Raw genomic sequence first — 20,479 nt, 5'->3', positions numbered from 1 at the left:
CGCAGACCTTCCACGAGAAAGGCATATTCAGCAAAATGGAAAAGATTCCACACTTGGAGCACTGCAAAGGGCCTAGATGCCACAGTGTTGAGCATGGCACATATCCTGGAATACTTGGCAGAAATGCTCCACAATGGCCTTTCTTACTCTTCCGTAAAAATTCATGCTTCAGCAATTTCAGCAGAATACAATACTGATCCACCTGTCTTCTCTCATCCTCTCCTAAGGCAGTTTCTAAGAGGAATTAAAAACATCAATCCTCCAAGAAAACCACCAGTGCCTACATGGGACCTTAACTTCATGTTGGAAAAGTTGACTCTACCTCCCTTTGAACCAGCAGCATCTTCAGAGTTACAGTTCCTGTCTTGGAAGACTGCCTTCCTTCTGGCCATAACCTCAGCAAGAAGAGTATCTGAATTGCAGGCACTCATGGCAGTACAACCATTTCTTATTTTTCATCAGGACAGAGTCTCCTTGAGAACCAATCCTTCATTCATGCCAAAGGTGGTATCCAGGGTCTCATTGAACCAAGCTATTCACCTGCCTACCTTCTTTCCAGATCCGCAAATCAAGGGAGAAAAACTTCTGCATACCCTGGACATTCACAGACAGTTACGCTACTACTTGGACAGAACTAAGACTTTCAGAAAAACTGACCAGCTGTTGGTAGCATATGCTGCAGGCATCCAAGGCAAAGCAATTTCCAAACCGACAGTTTATTTTATTTATTTTATTTTACATTTGTTTACCGGGCTAGTCCAACTGGATACATATCCATTTTCAGCAGAGGCCCGGGGAGAAAAGCTCCACAATAAGCATACAACACATTGATTTACATACAGAAATAAATTTTGGTAGAAAAAAATAAACAGAGAGACAAATTAGTCATACAAATAAATTAACTAATTCGAGGAAATGCAGTTTCAAAATGGATAGGAAATTGCATTCGATTCTGCTACTCTTATCATGGAAAGACTGTGCCAGCTAACATCAGGCCTCATTCCACCAGAGCCACAGCCACCTCCACAGCCTTTTTAAGAGGGGTGGCTACCAAGGACATTTTAGAAGCTGCTACATGGAGCTCCGTGCATACATTTTCCAAGCATTACAATTTGCCCTTATATTCCAGATCCAGAGCAGGCTTTGCTACGGCAGTCCTGCAGGGCATTTTAGCTACACCATCATTTTCTTAGATCCTACCACCCCCAGCTTGGCTATGGTATTCTACCCATGTGTAAGGACTGCAGATGCATCCTTGAAGGACATAGTACAGTTTTGTACCTACCATAAATGTAGATGTCCGATGGGTATGCATCTTCAGTCAGGTTTTCCCTCCCTCCTTCCCCTCTGTGGTATTTCTTGGGTACTTATCCCTCTTATAGCTAGCTGGGGTTATCTATTATGGTGTATTTGTTTTTTATTACTGTGCATGTTTGGAATATTTTGCATTTCTCCAAATTTAGCCTTCCTTAGAGGGCACCTGGCATCTGGGGCAAGAAAAACTGAGGAAGATGGCGTCGGCTGACTCTTTTATACCCCAGGCGCTCTGACGTCGGGGAAAGGGCGACATCAGCCGACGCCGGACCCAGACTTTGGAATCCGGCCGAACGAAGGGCTGACTGAGGCAGGACAACCCATATGTAAGGACTGCAGATGCATACCTATCGGACATCTACATTTATGGTAAGTACAAAACTGTACTTTCTTCTTCCTTTGGCCTCATCATCTTTGCCCATCTTGGATTCTAGATCTGATTCCAGACAACCTGTCTCACCCGACAGGCATGATTCATCTGGATAGCTCAAACCTGAGGCTAATAGCATGGTTTCTCTACTTCACTTAATAGCCAGACAACCTATGATCTCTTCTCCTGTAGATCATATACTTCCCATAAAGCTTCAACTAGGAAAATTTACAAAAGTAGATGGAAGAGATTTGTTTGTTGGCCGTATCAAAACGTATCGATGTTCTTATAGTTTCACTGTTGCAGTCATCACACTTGGGTTATCTGTCTGCAGGTAGCCCTCAGTCGGCCCGAGTACCAGAGACTTAGTATTTCTGCATCGGTTGCTGTTGCTCCAGGTCTGATGTCAGGATGTCCTTCAAGAATGCAACTGCAGTCATAACATGTGGGTTGTCCTGCCTCAGGCAGCCCTTGGTCGGCCGGATTCCAAAGTCTGGGTCCGACGTCGGCTGATGTCGCATTTCTCTCCGACGTCAGAGCGGCTGGAGTATATAAGCATCAGCCAACGCCATTTTCTTCAGTCTTTCTTGCCGCACGGTGCCCGAAGCAGAAGCAGTTCGCAAGTGCCGGTCGGTCAGCTCCTGTATTCTACGATACCGAAGTCATCAAAAAAGCTAAGTACCCCGTTGGGGACCTTTTCTTGCCTCAGCCGATGTCAGAAATTACTGAAAAAGTTAACAATTGTCTTTTTTGTGGTAAACAAATACCTCATAAGGATTTCCACTCTTACTGCCTCCCTTGCCTGGGCCCAGACCACGACGTCTCGGCCTGTGTAGCCTGTGCTCGCTTCAACAAGCGCACTCTCAGGCACCGGGCGGAGTTCGCTGAAGATTTTTCGCGATAAATTTGCTTACACCATGCCGCCGGATCTTCCGACATCGCAAACTCCCAAAGCGAAAAGGCCGGGACCGACATCCTCGGCCCGTCTACCACCGACTCCACGCCAAAATCTAGCGAGTGCTCGGTTCCCTCTGAGACGGTCTCTCCACTGCTCGAACCGAAGACACCGTTACCGGCGACTCCGATTCCAGACATTACTCCGACGCCAGTTATAGACTTTCCTCCGGATACGAAACCGAGGAAATGCCCGAGACCATTGCTGTAGACAAGGTCACTCCTGCACGTGGAGCTGCCAGGCCTCCTATGGCCATGTCCATTAAGGCCTACACTAGGGCTAAGGCAGCCAGCAAAACTAAGCATATTACTTCTAAATCCTTACCTCAGCCGACTTCGGAGACACAAATTATGTCCATGGCTGCTGATTTAATTTCCATGATTAGAGGTTCACAGGCCCATCCTGAGAGAGCATCCCAGCCTCCTCCTGATAAAAGGCCCCGGGTTGAACCCTCTGATCCTACTCCTTCAGATGAAGACTCTGAGGGCTCTGTCCACTCTGATAGCCAGGAAGAGCTCTTCCAGACCTATGAGGACTCGGATGCAGAAGATTCCATCCCTTCGCCTCCCTCCTGAGGATATTTCTTTTGGGGAAGTTCTGCACACCATGAGGGAACATTTCAAGTGGCAGGGTCAGGAATATTCTGATTCTAGGAAACGCCTTAGGACTTTCCTTAAGAAGCCTCAGCACAGGCCCTTAGCTATTCCTCCTGTACTTGATGTTCTGGATGATTTGTATTCTGACTCTAGTGCTACCCCTGATTCTCTTCCTCCTGCTGCAGCCAAGCCAGACAGGTATTACAGGGTCCCAGAAACTCATTCCCATTTATTCAGGGCCCATACTGCTGATTTGGAAACTATTTCACAGGGGCCTAAAGGAGTTTCAGCCTCCACCTCAAAACCCTTTGCCCTCCAACAGGGAAGCAAGGTCATTAGAGAGATGGGGCAAAAAGGTTTACACATCCACTACCTTATCTATGAGAGCTTTAAATTGCCTTTTTCATATGTTACAATATCAGGATTATCTCTTAGAAGATTTACAAAACATTAGCTTCTCCTGATCCTTTAGACAGGAAGACTTTGCAGGAAGCTGTACATAACACTCAGCAAGTAAGCAATCACTTCCTGCAGTGTGGATATGATGCACTGGAAGCTTCATGTAGGGCAGCTATGACGGGCAGTGATTCGTAGACATGCTTGGTTAAAAGATCAACCTCTACCAGATCATGTAAAAGCAAAACTTCTGGATGCACCTTTGGAAAAGAACAAGCTTTTGGTGCAAATGCTAAGGATGTGTTAAAGACCATCGAAGAAAAAGCAAAATCAGTTCAGACTGTGAAAGATTTCCTCCAGGTTCAACCCCCAGATTCAGTAGGAATTGGCCTTCAAGAAGCTAGTCCTTTCCTAATCCAGAAAAGTTTCAAAGGGGTAAGAACAGACGTGGCAGAGGAAGAGGCCAATACAGAGGCCCTTACAGGGGACGACAATGGCAGCCAGGAAACCAAAGAAGTGACGAGGGGTTTCACCTGCCCAACAACCACAAACTCAATGACTTTCCTCTACTACCGCCTACCAGGGAACAACTAGAAGCTCCCTTGGGAAATTATCTCTGTTTGCAGAAAACTGGCACAAACTGACAAAGGACAAATGGATTTTGGACATTATAGACCGAGGGTACAGGTTTCATTTCCATACCTTACCAAGAAAACAAGGCATGCCAAACCTACCACAGAATCAAAGGGCAGAGGCTATCAAGCAAATCACTCTGCTGACTCGAATGAAAGCAATAGAAAGAGTTCCACAACAAGAACAAGAACAGGGTTTTACTCAAGACTGTTCCTTGTTCCAAGAAAAGAATCTCAATGGAGACCAATACTGGACTTGTCCGCATTAAACACCTTTCTCATAGTACCAAAGTTCAAAATGCTGACTCTACAGCAACTCCTTCCCATGCTGGGCAAGGAGTCGTGGCTGATTACTCTGGACCTCAAGGAGGCATACCTGCATGTCCCTATCAGACACAGCTGCAGAAGATACCTCAGATTTCTTGCAGGGCCAGAGCATTATCAATTCTCAGCATTGCCATTTGGCTTATCTACTGCGCCCAGAGTATTTACAAAATGCCTGGCTTCAGTAATTGCTCATTGCAGGCTCCAGGGTATACAAATTTACCCGTACCTGGACGACTGCCTCATACAAGCGGACGACAAATTGATGTTGACAAAAAACCTGGATTATGTCATACGATTACTTCAAGCTCTGGGATACACAGTCAACTTCCAAAAGTCAAGACTGCAGCCATCCCAGCAAGTAATCTTCTTAGGAGCCAAACTAGACACAGCCTCTCAGATGGCTTACCTGACAGAAGACAAGCAAGAGACGTTAACTCATTATTTCAAAGGCTTAGCAAAACTCACCCAGATGACTGCAAGGAGATTCCTACAGTCCCTGGGTTACATGGCATCCTGCATTCTACTGGTTCCATTAGCAAAACTACACATGAGAAAGCTTCAATGGTACCTAAAAAGCATTTGGTCTCAACACAGCAACAACTTGGAGACAATCATACCACTCATTCCATGCCTACAAAAGGAATTCCTATGGTGGGCCTCGGTGAGCCAGGAAAACACAGGTATGGCATTCAAAAAACTACTGATAACACAGACCATGACTACAGACGCCTCAGACCTTGGATGGGGGGCGCACATGGAAGGCAGGTGTATACAAGGACAATGGTCTCCAAAGGAAACACATCTGCATATAAACCAAAAGGAAATGCTGGCAGTAATGCATGCCATCGAGGCTTTTCAACACCAACTCCAGCAAGGCCATTTAATGATACGGACAGACAACACCACTGTGATGTGGTACATAAACAAGCAGGGGGGCACCCACTCTTACCCCCTTTGCAGACTGACAATGCAGCTTTGGGAGAAATCACTGAGCCTAAACATCCAGTTACAATCGCAGTTTGTTCCAGGAAAAGACAATGTGTTGGCGGACAGCCTAAGCAGGAATTTCACAGATCCACACGAGTGGAGGTTACATCCGAAGGCCTTCAGACAACTCACCTCAACATGAGGCAAGCCAGAAGTGGACCTATTTGCCTCTCACCTCAACCATCTTCTACCAAAATTTTGCACAAGGACATACCATCCAAAAGCTTGGAAAATAGATGCCCTCTCATTCAACTGGAACTCCCTAGCAATCTATGCATTCCCACCTCTGCCACTGATGTCCTCAGTATTACTAAAGATCAAAGCAGAGAAGCCCAAGGGAATCATAATAGCTCCGGACTGGCCAAGGCAACACTGGTACCCACTACTACGGAGCATATGTCACACCAGGAGGTGGGCCCTCCCTCAGTGGCCACTACTTTTGACTCAACACAATTTCGAAACACTGCATCCAAACCTTCAGACACTGCAGCTAACAGCCTGGGAGATCCCATAAATAACTTCAGCTTATCTCTTTCCAAGGAAGTTCAGCGGATACTAACAGAGGCTCGAAGACCATCCACCAGAAAGGTTTACTTAGCAAATTGGAAAAGATTCAGCTATTGGAATACCAGCAAGGGACATGATGCATTATTGCTGAACATCCCACTTATCTTGGAATATTTGGCAGATATGTTAAAGAACGGCCTCTCATATTCTTCCATAAAGATACATGCATCTGCTATTTCAGCTAGATACAACACTGATCCTCTTGTTTTCTCTCACCCTTTACTAAGACAATTCCTCAGGGGAATCAAGAACATTAAGCCACCACGAAAGGCCCCAGTGCCAGCCTAGGACCTCAATTTTGTCTTAGAAAAACTGACTCTACCTCCTTTTGAGCCAGCAGCTTCAGTTGACTTGCAATTTCTCTCATGGAAGACAGCTTTCCTGTTGGCAATTACCTCAGCAAGAAGGGTTTCGGAGCTACAGGCCCTAATGGCAATGCCACCCTTTATTATTTTCCACAGAGACAGGGTTTCATTAAGGACCAACCCTACTTTTATGCCAAAGGTGGTATCTAGGGTTTCTCTAAATCAAGCCATTCATCTGCCTGCTTTCTTCCCCAATCCTGAGAATAAGGGGGAAAGACTTTTGCATACCTTGGACATTCACACACAACTTCGATATTACCTGGACAGAACCAAGGCCAGTAGGAAATCTGAACAACTTTTTGTAGCTTACGCCCCTGCAGTCCAAGGAAAAGCAATTTCAAAACAGACTATTTCTAAATGGATTGGACATTGCATCAGATTCTGTTATTCCTTTCATGGAAAGACTGTTCCAGCCAATGTCAGACCACATTCCACCAGAGCTACAGCCACCTCTACAGCATTTTTAAGAGGGGTGCCTACCAAGGACATTCTATAAGCTGCTACATGGAGCTCCGTGCATACATTCTCCAAACACTACAATCTCCCTCTATATTCCAGATCCAGAGCAGGCTTTGCTTCGGCAGTCCTGCAGGGTTAGATTGCCACACCATCTCTTTCCTAGAGCATACCTCCTCCCCCAGCTAAGCTATGGTATTCTACCCACATGTTATGACTGCAGTTGCATTCTTGAAGGACATAGTACAGTTTTGTACCTACCATAAATGTAGATGTCCGATAGACATGCAACTGCAGTCGGATTTTCCCTCCCTCCATACCCCTCTATGCCTAGGGTCCACTCCTATCCCTGTTTCTCTTAGCTGGGGATATCTGTTATGGTGTATTTGTTTTATTGCTCATTTATTTGTTTGGAATTCTGTTTTTGTCTTCCAATTTGATTACAGCCTTCCTTGGAGGGCACCTGGCATCTGGGGCAAGAAACACTGAAGAAAATGGCGTTGGCTGATGCTTATATACTCCAGCCGCTCTGACGTCGGAGAGAAATGCGACATCAGCCGACGTCGGACCCAGACTTTGGAATCCGGCCAACCGAGGGCTGCCTGGGGCAGGACAACCCACATGTTATGACTGCAGTTGCATGTCTATCGGACATCTACATTCATGGTAGGTACAAAACTGTACTTTGTCAGGGGTATAAAAACAGGCAGCCGACGCCATTACATCAGTCTTTCTTGCCGAGGAGCCCAAAGCAGTTCGCACAGGTGCCGGTTGGCCGCTACCCAAGTTTTCGTTATCGAATTGAATTATCCTGAAGTCTTCTAAAGCTAAGTACCCCATTGGGGATCCTTTTTTCTTGCTCTAACCGATGCCAGTTAACAATTATCTTGCCACACCGAGATTTTCATTCTTACTGCATCACGTGTTTAGGCCCAGACCACAACGTCCCTCGCTGTTGGTTTTGTGCCTTACTCAACGCCCGAACTATTCATCGGGCCCTTATTGTCGCTAAATACTTTCAATTTTCTTCGTGTTTCACTGTTGCAGTCATCACACTTTGGTACTCTGCCTGCAGGTAGCCCTCAGTCAGCCCTTATACCAGTGGCTTGGGATTTCTGCATCGGATGCTGTCACTTCTTCCATGATGTCAGGTCGTCAAGGGTATAAATCATGCAGCCGACACCATTACATCAGCTTTTCTTGGCGAGCGGAGCCCGAAGCAGAAGCAGTTCACAAGTTACTGTCGGCCGCCTCCTAATATTTTCATTTTTCAAGTTTCAGACCTGAAGTCTTCTAAAAGTTAAGTACCCTGTTGGGGATCCTTTTTTCTTGCTCTAACAAATGTCAAAAAAAGTTAATTGTCTTGCCTGTGGAAATCAAATACCTCAGAGATTTTCATTCATACTGCATCACCTGTTTAGGCCCAGACCACGACGTTCCTCTCTGTTGGTTTTGTGCCCTGTTCAATGTCTGAACAATTCGTCGGGTTATTTTTGTCTCAATTCTTTTGCTCTCATCCGAAATGGCTTCGATAAGCCATCCGACTACAGATTTTCCGGAAAAAAACGTAAGGATAAAGACTGAGACAGACGGCATAGGTCCAAAACTGCCAACGACTCTTCCGTTAAGCTAGTCGCTAGTCCACCGGTACTCAGTGAGGTGCTTTCGCAGCCCCTGCTGCAGATATGCAGGCCTCTACTGAGACCCATTCGGAGTCCGGTATGCTGGGAGATGCTTCTTCTACTATGGAACCTGCGGATGTTTCTACCCTGGATGGGTCCAGAGCCGCTCTGCAGGCACTGGCTTCTGAAGGTGTATTCAAGCCTTCCGATGTTAATATTAAACTGACTTCTTCGTTTCAAACCAAAATACAAAATTTTTCAGGCCCAGAGTTCGCACTACACCTAGGAAACAGACAACCAAACCACATTCTCAAGGCCCTATGCCACAGAAACAAATGCTTAGAATGGCTGAAGACCGTATTATCTTAATTAGGGGAAGCCAGCCTTCCCCCTTTAAAAGATCAAGAACTGATTTTCCTTCTGATTCTTCAGATCATGAGTCCAATGACTCTGACCCTTCTCATTACCAGGACATACCTTTATCTACTTATGAGTATTCTGATGAATATGATTCCATTCCCTCTGCTTCCTCACCAGAGGATTTTTCTTTCGGTGAAACACTGCATACTCTGAGAGCATTTCCGCTGGGAGTGCCAGGACTACCCACAGTCCAAAAAGAGACTCAAGGAATTTTTAAACTTTGGCACAGGCCTCTAGCTATTCCTCCTGTTCTGGAAATTGTAGATGATGTCTTCATGGAACCCAGTCTTACCCCTGATACTAGGCCACCATCTCTCAGGAAACCTGACAGGTACTACAGAGTACCTGACTCTCTCAAATTCCTATTTAAAAATCCTACTGTGGATCCAGAGACCATTTCCTAGGGACCTAGAGGCATTAAGGCTACTACAGCCAAAAACCCTACCCCCTTCGGGCAGGGATTCTAGGGCTTTGGACAGATGGGGTAACAAGGTATACGCCACTGCTACTCTTGCCATCAGGGCATAAATTGCCAGTTTCACATGTTAAAGTATCAGCAGTATGATGTTGATTCCTGATTGTGCAGAACATAAAGATTTACAACAGTAAATGTATTCTGCTAACCAAGTTGGAAAACATACTTTGCAGTGTGGTTTTGATGCCTTAGAAGCATCTTGCAGGGCTGCTGTCACTGGATCTGTTCTTAGAAGGCATGCTTGGCTTAAGGAACAAATCTTGCCAGACCATGTCAAAGCAAAATTACAAGAAGCTCCATTAAACCAAAAACGTCTGTTTGGCACTAAAGCAGAAGTAGTCCTCAAAAAGATGGAGGAAAAAGCTAAATCTATGCAAACTGTTAAATATTTCCTACAGGTGCAGCTACCTAGATTCAGTAGGCATTGGCCTTCTAAAAAACTGGTCTTTCCCTGCCCCTCCCAGACCTTCTCAGTCCAAACCCAGGGGCAGCAGACCACCAAGACTACAGTCTCAGGGTATGCACAGATCTAAACAATGGAGTGCTCCCACCTTAAAGTCAGGGAGTAATACACCACCATCCTAAGGAAAAAGTTCCCAATGACTTTTCCTTCACCCTTCCAAGCCTTGCCCAAGTATTTGCACCCTTAGGAGTAAAACTAGCCCTGCACGCAAAAAACTGGGAGTACATTACAAAGAACAGATAGGTCTTGAACATTGTATCCCAGGGATAGGGATTCTACTTCCACTCACTGCCAACCCCCAAGCGGATGGCCAGACCTCCCCCCAAACCAGTGGGCAGAGGCACAAAAGCAAGTACTCTCTTCTCAGTTTCAAGGCTATTCAGTCTGTCCCAGCAGAGCAAAGGGGACATGGTTTTTACTCCAGACTGTTTCTGGTACCCAGAAAAGAAAACTCTTGGCGCTCTATTCTGGATCTGCCTATTTTCAACACCTTCCTGGTGGTTCCAAGATTCAAAATGCTTACGCTCCAACAGCTGCTTTCTGTACTAGCCAAGGAATCCTGGCTAACCACCTTAGACCTAGCTTACTTGCACATCCCCATAAGGGAATCTTGCAGAAAATATCTATGTTTCAGAGCAGGCTCTATGTACTACCAGTTATCTACACTTCCCTTTGGCTTATCTACTGCGCCCAGGGTATTCACAAAATGCCTAGTTCCAGCCATTGCAAATTGCAGGCAGAGAAAATTTCAAATTTACCCATACTTAGACAATTGCCTGATTCAGGCAGACAGTCAGGAATTGCTGCTTCAGCACCTGACATCTGTAAAGAGACTTCTACATTCACTGGGGGTATACCATCACCGAAAAGAAATCACGTCTGGTACCCAGCCAAAAGATTGTATTCCTGGGAGCAAGCTTGAACACAACTTCCCAGATGGCATTCCTCACTCCAGAAAAGCAGATTTATTTGACAAACTACTTCAGTCTACTGGCCACCCAAACCCAGCTATCTGCAAGAACAATACTGCAAGCTCTAGGGATCATGGCCTCTTGCATTCTACTAATTCCATATGCAAGACTGCATATGAGGAAACATCAGTGGTACTTAAAAAGTCTCTGGTGTCAACATTCTCAGGACCTGGAAAGAATGATTCCTGTCATTCCTTGCCAAAGGACAGAGTTCCTTTGGTGGGCAGAGGCCTGCTACCACAACAAGGGTCTCCCTTTCACTCAACCCCCCCCCCCCCGCCGCCCAAACCCTAACAGACACATCAGTCTATGCAGGGTGGGCTCACATTGCAGGAAAATGCATTCAAGGCAAATTGAGCCCAAAACAAATGCACCTGCTTGTCAATCAAAAAGAAAAGTTAGCTGTATGGAATGCACTGACAGCCTTCAAATACCTTATTCTTCCAGGGCAGCTATTGATAAAGACAGACAACACCAAAGTTAATGTGGTACATAAACAAACGGGGAAAACAATTCCTACCCACTCTGCTTGTTAGCCATGGATCTGTGGATCACAGCCTTGAGCAATCAAGTGCACCTACAAGCTCAATTCCTGACAGGCAAACATAATTCACTGGCAGACTACTTAAGCAGAAATCTAATGGACCCACATGAGTGGAACCAAAATCATTCAAGCTTCTGATCCCCACAGATGGGAGGCACCAGAGGTGGACCTATTTGCTTCCCCACAGAACTATCAAATGAGCAAATATTGCACCAGAACTCCCCACAGCCAAGCATGGAAAGGGATGCCCTGTCCTTTACATGGGAAAACCTCTCAGTTTATGCCTTTCCCCCTCTGCCCCTTCTCTCGAAGGTACTACTAAAGATCAAACAGGACAATCCAAGGACTATTATGATTGCACCAGACTGGCTACGCCAGCACTGGTACTCACTTTTGCGCAGTCTGACAGTAGTGCCTCCATGGCACCTGCCGCAGATCCCTTCCCTGCTGTCCCAGCAGGAGGGCCAGATTTTTGCATCCTCAGCTGCAAACCCTGAACCTAGCAGCCTGGCTCATCCCCTGAACACATCACCAGCAACCCTCAGTAAACAGGTGCTGAATGTCATTCTTGAGGCAAGGAGGCCTAGTACTAGGAAATCCTATTCAGAAAAGTGGAAAAGCTACTGTTCTTGGAGCCAGTCTCAAGGAATGGACACAGCGGTGCCCAACTTACCTCAAATCCTAAATTACCTAACAGAACTGCTCCACAAAGGCCTATCCTTCTCTTCAGTTAAGATTCATGCCTCTGCCATCTCAGTTCATTACACTACTGAGCCTCTCCCCTCTTCTCTCACCCTCTGGTCAAACACTTCCTGAGAGGGGCCAAAAATGTAAGACCCCCCCCCCCCCTCCAGGAGATCTCCCACTCTAGCCTGGGACCTTAACTTTGTACTGGAGAAGCTCATGCTTCCTCCCTTTGAACCTGCTGCTTACAGCAGAGTTAAAATTCCTCTCTTGGAAAATAGCCTTAATTCTAGCCATCACTTCAGAAGAAGAGTGGCTGAATTGCAGGCCCTTGGAGAACCCTTCATTATCTTCCATGCGGACAGGGTTTCCCTCAGGACTAACCCCTCATTTATGCCCAAGGTGGTAGCTAGTGTGGCTTTAAACCAATTCAGTCATTTGCCAACCATTTTCCCTAATCCTCAGAATAAAGGGGAAAGGATCCTGCACTCCTTGGACATGCACAGGCAGCTTAGGTTCTAAACCTTTCAGAAAATCCGACCAGCTGCTAGTCAGCTTTGCTAAAGAGGCAGAGGGCAAGGCCATTTCAAAGCAAACCATTTCTAAATGTTTATCACACTGCATCCATTTCTGTTACAAACACCATGGAAAACCTACCCCACAGGTGATCAGAACTCATTCCGCTAGGGTTACCTCAACCTCTACAGCATTTCTCAGGGGAGTCCCTACTAGGGACATTCTTGGAAGCTGCAACCTGGAGTTCTTGTACACACCTTCACCAAGCTTTACCACTTACCTATATTTTCTAAATTCAAAGCTGGATTTGCCACAGCAGTCTTACAAGGCCTGCTAGACAGCCCTAATGCTTCCTGACTGCCTCCACCCTTCCTCAGCTTTGGGAATCAACCCAAGTGTGATGACTGCAACAGTGAAAACACGAAGAGCATAGTACAGTTGTGTACACTTATTATAAATGTAGATGTTAGAGTGTATTCACTGTTGCAGTCCTGGTTACCCACACTCCAGCCCCCTGACGTCTCTATACTTCTACCTATCCTTTTTTTGGCAGTATCTTATAACAATGGTATTTTTCTCTTTCCTGGGGGTTTTCCACACCATGTAATTGCTTCCTATTTTGGGGGCTTCTGACATCCGGGGGCAAGAAAAACTGATGTAATGGCGTCTGCTGCATGTTTTATACCCCTGGTGACCTGACGTCATGGAAGAAGAGACCTGTATCCGTTGCAGAAGTCCCAAGACTCTGGTATTCGGGCTGACTGAGGGCTATCTGCAGGCAAATAACCCAAGTGTGATGACTGCAACAGTGAATGCATTTGAACATCTACATTTATGGTAAGTGTACACAACTGTACTTTCTCGATCTCCGTATTCAGAAATGGCTTCAGTAAGCCATCCAACTACCGATCTGCCAAAAAAATGTAAGGATAAAGACAGACAGACGGCACAGGTCCAAAACTGCCGACGACTCTTGTTAAGCTAGTCGCCAGTTTGCTGGTACTCAGTGAGGTGCTTTTGCAGCCCCTGATGCCGCTTCGATGGATTCGCAGGCCTCTACTGAGACCCATTCGGAGTCCGGTATGCCATGAGACTCTTCTTCGATGGAATCTGCGGATGTCTCTACCTTGGATGGGTCCGGAGCTTCTGAGAAGGTTCTTCGCACTACCGATATTTGACACAAACCGACGACTTATTTCGCGTTTTCAGTTTTGTCTAAAACTACCAAGTTTCTAAGGCCAAGAGTACGCGCTATGCCTAAAAAAATGACTACCTAAACTCATGCACCTGCTTCCGTGCCTCAACATTAAATGCTTAAAATGGCAGAAGGCCTTACGTTGATTAGGGGAAGTCGGCCTTTTCCTGCTAAGAGAAAGAGACCTGTCCCCAGCAGCTTTAACAGACCAAGAGTCCGACTCTTGAGGCATCTGATTATGAAGACATGCCTTTATCTGCCTATGAGGATTCAGATGCAGAGGAATCTATTCCCTCTGCTTCTCCTCTAGAGGATTTTTCCTTTGGTGAAACAACACATACTTTGAGAGCATTTCCACTGGGAATGCCCAGACAGTTCTCATTCCAAAAAGAGACTCAGAGAATTTCTAGATTTGCCACAACTTAGGCCTTTAGCAATATCCCCAGTCCTGGATGTTTTGGATGATGCCTTTATGGAATCCAGTTTAATTCCTGATACTTTACCCCCTGCTCCTAGGAAACCAGACAGGTACTACAGAGTTCCTTACTCTCACAAATTCCTTTTCAAAAATCCTACTACTGACTGAGAGGTCATCTCCCAGGGGCCTAAACGTATCAAAGCAACTACAGCTAAGAATCCCACTCCTTCGGACAGGGATTCCAGAGTTTTAGACAGATGGAGTAAGAAAGTATACACCTCTGCAACTCTCGCCATTAGGGCTTTGAATTGCCAGTTTCACATGCTGAAGTACCAACAACATATTATGGAACTTGTTAAGCAAAAAATAGCTACCTTTGCAGACTGTGCAGAAAATAAAGAATTACAAGAGCTTATGCATTCTGCAAGCCAAGTCAGCAAGCATACATTTCAGTGTGGTTTTGTCGCCCTAGAAGCATCTTGCAGGACAGCAGTCACTGGTTCATTACTGAGAAGGCATGCTTGGCTTAAGGAGCAGACCTTGCCAGACCATGTCAAATCAAAATTACTAGACGCTGCTTTGAATAAGGGCAATCTGTTTGGCACCAAAGTAGAAGAGGTTCTTAAAAAGATGGAATAAAAGGCTAAATTTATGCAGACAGTCAAAGATTTCTTGCAAGTACAGCCTCCTAGATTCAGTAGGCATTGCCCCTCAAAACAGGGTCTATATTAGATCACTGAATGCTTAGGTTAGCGAACGGTGATTAATCGACCCCATGTAAAGCTTACAAAACCGAACTGTCAGAACAGTGATTTTTTTCCCCAAGGGAAAAAAAATTGCTGTTCCAACAAACAAAAAAAAGAAAAAGAAAACACTTTAATACATGATATTAAGTGGGGGGCTTTGCCCCCGCACCCCCCCCCTACTTAAATATACCAACTCCGAGACCGCACTACAGTGCTGAAAACAGCAAACTACCGAAGCAGCCAAGCAAATACTTTCCCAGGGAAAGAATTTGCTTACATGCCGCTTTGATATTTTGCCATTTTGGCATTTACAGCTCGACCAGGTCGCATTCATTAACCTGTGTCTTCGGTCAGCTGATAGGAACCCTCGAAACATTGGTCCTTTCCAGCCCCCTCAAGGCAATCTCAAACTAGACCCAGGGGAAACCGACCACCCAGACTACAGTCTCAGGGTATGCAGAGATCTAAGCAATGGAGTGCCTCCACTTCAAAAACAGGGAGTGCTAAGCCACCCCCTTACGGGAAGAATTCCCAATGACTTCTCAACTCCACTCCCCACCTCTGCCCAACTGGTTGTGCCCCTAGGAGGAAAACCTGCCCATCATGCAAAAAATTGGACTTCCATCACCAAAGACCGATGGGTCCTCAACATTGTATCCCAGGGGTATAAATTATACTTTCACTGACTACCAACCCCAAAAGGGTTCCCAGACCTTCCTCCAAACCAGTGGGCAGAGGCACAAAACCAAATTCAATCCCTGCTCTCTCTAAGGGCGATTCTGTCTGTTCCTGCAGAACAGATAGGTCAAAGGTTCTATTCCAGTCTTTTCCTGGTACCCACAAAAGAGGGCACTTGGTGTCCAGTCCTAGATCTTTCCATTCTAAACACCTTGCTGGTGGTACTAAATTTCAGAATGCTCACCCCGCAGCAGCAGCTTCCTATGCTGGCCAAAGATGCCTGGTTAGCTACCCTAGACTTAAAAGAAGCCTATCTGCACATCCGTATAAAGGACTCATGCAGGAACTATCTATGCTTCAGGGCAGGATCTATGCATTATCAGTTCTCTGCACTTCCCTTTGACTTATCCACTGCTCTCAGAGTATTCACAAAATGCCTGGTTCCAGCAATTGACTACTGCAGACAGAGAAAAATTCAAATTTACCCATACTTGGACGACTGCATGATTCAGGTAGACAGGAAATGCTGTTGCAGCACCTGACATTTGCAAAAAATCTTCTAACCTCCTTGGGTACACCATCAACGAAAAGAAATCAAAACTAGTCCCTAGTCAAAAGATTGTATTCCTGGGAGCAAGCTTGGACACAGCATCCCAGATGGCATTCCTTACACCAGAAAAACAAATCTATCTGACAGACTAAAGTCAAATTGCCACCAGAACCCAGCTATCCACAGGGAAAATCTTGCAGGCCCTAGGATTCATGGCCTCATGCATCCTACTAATTCCATATGCCAGACTGCATATGAGGAAACTTCAGTCGTAATTAAAAAGTCTTTGGTGCCAATATTCTCAGCACCTGGAAACAGTCATTCCTATCATATGTTGTCTAAGGACAGAGTTTCTTTGGTGGGCAGTAGCATGCAACCACAACAAGGGACTACCCTTTACTCAACCCCACACTGCCCAGACCCTAACTGCAGACTCATCAGATTGTGTTTGGGGGGGGCACACCTGGACAACAAGTGCATTCTGGGCCACTGGAGCCCAAGTCAAATTCATCTGCACATAAACCAAAAAGAGATGCTAGCTGTGCAGCACGCTCGAACAGCTTTCAGATGCCTACTCTCACCAGGACTCCTGCTGATAAAAATAGACAACACCACAGTTATGTGGTACATCAGCAAGCAGGGGGGAACCCACTCTTCTCTGGAGGCTAGCCATGGCTTTGTGGAACACACTGCCTTGGATATGCAGGTCCATCTGCAAGCTCAATTCCTGCCAGGCAAACAAAACACACTGGCAGACAACTTAAGCAGAAATATCCTAGACCCACACAAGTGGCAGTTAGAGCCGAGAACGTTCAGCCTTCTGATTCAGAAATGGGGGACCCCAGAGGTGGATCTCTTTGCCTCCCCTTGCAATCACCAGCTCAGCAAATGCACCAGGACACCTCACAGCAGGGCCCGGAAAGTGGATGCCCTATCCTTCCAGTGGGTAAACCTCTCAATGTGTGCATTTCCCCCTCTGCCCCATCTCTCAAGAATATTGCTCAAGGTAAGTCAGGACAGACCTAGGCCAATTCTGATTGCCCCAGACTGGCCACGCCAGCACTGGTACCCACTCCTGCGCAGCCCGTCACCGGTTCCACCCTGGCACCTACCCCAGAGCCCCACCCTGCTCACTCAGCAGGGGGGACGGATTTTGCATCTGCAACTGTAAACCCTAAATCTTGCAGCCTGGCTTATTCCTTGAATTCTCCCCCAGTGACCAGCCAAAGCAAGCAGGTACTGAATGTCATTCTTGAAGCCAGAAGACCCAGTACAAGGAAATCCTATGCTGATAAGTGGAAAAGGTATTGCTCCTGGATTCAATCTAAAGGAGAGGACACAACTCTGCCCTTCCTACCTCTAATCCTGGATTACTTAGCAGATCTACGCCACAGAGGCCTATCCTTTTCCTCCATTAAGATCTATGCCTTTGCCATCTCGGCTCATTACAACTCTGAGCCACCCCTGTTCTCTCACCCTCTCGTCAAACAGTTCATGAGAGGGGCAAACAACCATAAGGCCACCAAGGAAAGCACCCACCCCTGCTTGGCACCTTAATTTTGTACTGGAAAAGCTCACACTGCCCCCTTTTGAGCCTGCAGCTTCAGCTGACTTAAAATTCCTCTCTTGGAAAACAGCATTGCTCCTGGCCATCACTTCAGCAAGAAGAGTGTCTGAGCTACAAGCACTTATGGCCATGGAACCCTTCATTATTTTTCATGCTGACAGGGTCTCCCTCAGGACTAATCCTTCCTTTATGCCCAAAGTGGTGTCCAATGTGGCTCTCAACCAGTCTATCCATTTGCCAACCTTCTTCCCTAATCCTCAAAATAAAGGGGAAAGGATCCTGCACTCCTTGGATGTGCACAGACCGCTCAAATTCTGCCTGGAATAGGACTAAGTCCTTCAGGAAATCTGACCAGTTACTACTCAGTTTTGCACCAGGGGTAGAGGGCAAGGCCATTTCAAAACAGACAATTTCCCAATGGATAGCACACTGTATCCATTTCTGCTACAAACACCATGGGAAACCAACCCCTCAGGGGGTCAGAACGCATTCCACTAGGGTAACTTCTAACTCTACAGCATTCCTCAGGGGAGTTCCTACCAGGGACATTCTGCAGGCTGCTACCTGGAGTTTTTTGCACACATTCACCAAGCATTACCACCTGGCTGTATTTTCCAAATCCAGGGCAGGTTTTACAACTGCAGTTCTGCAGGGAATACTAGCCATCTCAAACATTTCTCAACTGCCTGCACCCTTAATACAGCTTTGATAAACAACCCAAGTGTGATGACTGCAACAGTGAAACACAAAGAACATAGTACAGTTGTATACACTTACCATAAATGTAGTCCTGGTTTCCCTCCCTCCAGCCCCCTTCTCTCTCTCCTCTGTCTCTCTCCTCTGTGTATACTACTCGCACCTTGCAGGGGCATTGGTATTTACTTTTTACTGGTGGAGATTTTTCCACCATAGCTTAACTCCCTATTGAGGGGCTCCTGACATTTTGGGAAGAAAAACTGATGTAATGGCATTGGCTGCCTGTTTTTATACCCCTTGACGAACTGACCTGGAGCAACAGCAACCAACGCAGAAATGCTAAGTCTCTGGTATTCAAGCCGACTGAGGGCTACTTGCAGGCAGATAACCCAAGTGTGATGACTGCTACAGTGAATACACTCAACATCTACATTTATGGTAAGTGTACACAACTGTTCTTTAGTTTTTCAGCCCCTACACAGTTTCTTAAGAGTTTTTGTCAGAAATTGTGAATGATGAAGCTAGTTCCTCTACCTTTAAAATTCAATTGGTAGCAGCCTCTAACTTTCATGTAGGAGTTGAGAACAACTAACAATTCCAAAACTGAAGAAAAACTGTCAAAAAACAAACCAAAAGGTTCCGAACCAGCAGGTGTAAACTCCAAAGGTTTATTAGAAAATGTAAAAGTAAAGCGCTTTTCGTCTCCCTTAGTAGGAAGACTTCTTCAGACAAAGGAAAAAAATCATCAAACGCAATTTAAAACCCAAAAAAAGGTGCGTGTGTTACAACATTGCAAACAGCTGCCTTAATTGAACCCACTGACATACCTTCACATTTAAAGTTGTATTACATTAAAAGCATAAATAAATGTCCACTTAGTGTAGACAGGGTGTCAAACATAAAAAAGTTTTCAAAAAAGAAACATGAACTTGATAAAAGTAACCAAGAATGTCTTAGTGAAGATTCATGAACCTAATCAAGTGTAAATACTGTTTGTTTCCCTTTAAAATACATTTTAGCAAACAACTTTTCATAGGGTAAAACAAAACTCATGCAAAATCTTGTGATTAAAAAGAAAATAAAATGAAGTAATGCTTGCAACCAAATGTAATATCCAATCCTTAACAGAAAAGATAGTAAAGGAGTACACATATCTAATGCATAATGAAGAATCAATAATAAATGAATAAATAAACAGTGAAACTCAACTAGGAGTCTGCAATAAGCGTAATTTCAAAGGCGTTTCTAATAAAATAAATTTTATTTCTAATATTAAATAACCGAATATGTTTATTTCTGTGTTAAAAATCTAACACAGAAATTGCTTGTCATTTCAACGCCAACAGAATGCAACAACAATATATGAAAAAGACAAATTTTTTTTTTTTTTTTTTTTAAATATTCCTTGAGCAATGGGTAAAGCACCAAGCTGCGATGAGAACATTTTCTAAGCTTTAGTAGGCACAGTTGTAGCAGCCAAAACAAGTCAAAATGCAGCTGTTTCAGAAAAAATATGGCAAGGCATTGCGTGAAAGACACTTCTAAATCAAAACAAACAAACAGTCAGATTCACAAGACGGTACTTCATTCAAGAACCGTGCAGGTACTAAACATGCGAAAAAGGCGGATAGCCATACAAATGAAAAATCAGTTCACAATCGTGCCCATGAATACGGCACATTGTTCTGCAAATGAGTTTGTACTGTGTGTGAAAAAGGTAATAAATAAAGTAGCAGAAGACAAAAAAAAGAAAGAAACGCAACACCTAAGTAAATCCACAGCTGTTGGTGTTCAATGACATTGACAGTAAGTAAACATAGCACTTCAAAATACCGTGGGTCTAAACATTAAGGTCTCATTATTGCTTATGCAAAAAGGTGTGTGTGTCTAGAAGTAAGCAAAAATCAACTCAGACTACAATGCAGAACCTGACAAAAATAAAACATACAAATCCTGAACTAAACTATGC

At 45.1% G+C, this 20,479-nt stretch overlaps 1 protein-coding gene across 1 annotated transcript in view; it reads left to right on the top strand.

Moving 5' to 3' along the window:
• The window catches only part of TAOK2 (TAO kinase 2), a gene marked incomplete in the record, with an annotated part of 2,530,163 nt that overhangs the window by 1,641,454 nt on the left and 868,230 nt on the right, over positions 1 to 20,479 (top strand).

This window comes from Protopterus annectens, chromosome 10.part0 (genome assembly GCF_019279795.1).
Source record: "Protopterus annectens isolate FY-2018-M chromosome 10.part0, PAN1.0, whole genome shotgun sequence".
Lineage (NCBI taxonomy): Eukaryota > Metazoa > Chordata > Ceratodontiformes > Protopteridae > Protopterus > Protopterus annectens.
This window is presented reverse-complemented; position numbering and strand designations above follow the sequence as displayed.